The following is a 2,437-nucleotide window of genomic DNA, read 5'->3' as shown; positions in this document are numbered from 1 at the left end:
ACCTAACCAATCAACAATATTTAATATACCAATGCAAACATCATGAGGTCTTTTTCAAGGTTGTAATGGGGCTAAGGTAAGGGTAAAGGTATATATATGGCTAAGTGAGCTTCATAAATTGAATCTTTAATTAACCTAAGCTTTCACCTAACATACATATACTCTATATAACTTTAGTTCATGCCTAGCTACCCAAAATTTCCACTTTTGCATAATTTCCATACTCATGTACCAACTATTTCTTTTTAATTTATCACATGTGCATTGATTAACTTAACATTGGGGTAATTTTGTCCCTTTATTTATTTATTTATAATATATATTTTTTCTCTTTTTTTTTTTGAATCATAACTTATCAATGCACATGGATTCTCCATTATTTTTCTATTTTGGTTTTTCATGAGTAGGTTCTCAAATTCCAAATATTTTATCATATTAAAAATATAACACATTCCCTTATTAACCCATGTTCCCACAGTTTCCCCACACTTAATTAACACACTATCTTAAGCTAACCAAAGATTCAATTGAGATATTTAATTGTTTTTCTGCTTAAGGCTAGTGATGTGGTAAAATACAGAACAAATGGGGATTAAAAGGCTCAAAGTGGCTGACAAAGGTGATTTAAAGGGTAGGCTTATTTGGGATAAGTGAGCAAAAACAAACAATGGCCTCAATCATATGCAAGCATGTAAATATACTAAATATTGGACATATAGACTGAAACAAAGTAAAGATCACAATTATAGAGAAGTAAACACACAAGAATAAAATATTTATGGTTAAATAATGTAACCATATAAATAAGCCCAATTCTCACAGGTTGTGTGTTCTTTGGCTCAAAAACCATGTTCCAAATATAACTTCAAACAAGTTTTAACATAAATTTTTTTTTTCAATTTAAATTAGTGAAAATTTTCAAAAATAGAGTCCTAAAAAGAAATTTATTACTTTAACCAAGTAGTAAATAAATGCATAAAAATTAAATAAACATGCAATCAAACATGCAAATGCAACAACTAATAAATTAACATTGGTGTTGAAAATAGGCAATAACTAACCCATGGAGATCGGTATCGACCTCCCCACACTTAAAGATTGCACCGTCCTCGGTGTATGCTAAGATGTGCGAGTGGATGGGGGTTGTGGGTCCTTAGCTGGGGCTCTTTTTTTTTTGTTCCTTTCCTTGTTGGTGGTTTGGGAGTAGCTTTCTCCTTATCCTTTTTGGTGGCCATCCTGAAAAGGGAAGAGAAAGTAAATTAAATCCAAAAGATATATATAGCAAGGAAGAGAACGGAAAAGGTGATGATGGATGCACATTAAGATATAACTGACATTAATACATGCTCGCAAGTACATGTGAAAAGCCATCAATTGAAAATAGCTAGTGCATATAAGGACAAGTGAATGCAAGGTGTTTATTGGCATGCCGGCAAAGGGCATGAGTAGCATAGAACAAGCATCAAGCCGGCAAAGGGCATGAGTAGCATAGACCAAGCATCACTTGTAATAAATCACCATGTTTGTATTGACAATTATATTCAATTAATAAAATAGTAAAGGGAGTTTATGAAAAGCAAGCATTGAATAGTATAAAGTATAATAGAGAAGTGCATAATGCCATATGGGCTTTTTCACAAACACATAGCATGTATGGTAAATAAGCTATTGAAAGTATTAAATTGAACATGCAAGCAACCCTTCAAAAAGTAATATATAATTGTCAAACAATTTCATAATAATTTACAAGAAAATAATTTCCCAATTAAATTTTCAACACCAAAATAACAAATTTAGAAAAGAAAATAAAAATATACACAAAATAAAAAAATGCAATGAATGAAAGTATGCAAATAAATTAAATAAAATAGAATGGAAGTGAGAGAAAATAAGAAAGGAAGAAGAAAGAAAAGATAAGAAGAATAAGGATTCGGAGAAGAAAAGATAAGAAAATTGGCACTAATCTGGAGAGGTTGTGCGACGCTGGCGACGCGGTCGCGGGGTGACGCGGTTGCGTGGTGCGCAATAAGGTTAGGCGACGCGGACGCGTAGGGCACGCGATCCCGTGACTTGATTTGTGCTAGTGGCGCGAGTGCAGCCTCGCGGTCGCACAACTCTCTGTTCAAAACTTAGTATTGCCAAAATCCAGGGTGACGCGGTCGCGTGGTCGACGCGATCGCGCGGGTGGCTTTTTCTTAAAATGACGCGACCGCGTGGGGCACGCGGTCGCGTGGTAGGGCTTGGGCTTCCAGCACGAGTCCAGCCGAATTCCAGCTCAACTTTCGGCCATACACCTTGTTACGTCGAAATCCAGGGCCACGCGGTCGCGTGGGTGACGCGGACGCGTGGGGAAGCCATTTTGCAAATGACGCGGCCGCATCAGCGATGCGGTCGCGTGGTACGATTTGTGCCCTTGGCACGCCTCTAGCCCTGCTCT

This window comes from Arachis duranensis, chromosome 3, assembly GCF_000817695.3.
Source record: "Arachis duranensis cultivar V14167 chromosome 3, aradu.V14167.gnm2.J7QH, whole genome shotgun sequence".
Lineage (NCBI taxonomy): Eukaryota > Viridiplantae > Streptophyta > Magnoliopsida > Fabales > Fabaceae > Arachis > Arachis duranensis.
The sequence above is the reverse complement of the archived record's forward strand: the minus strand, read 5'-3'. Positions refer to the sequence as shown.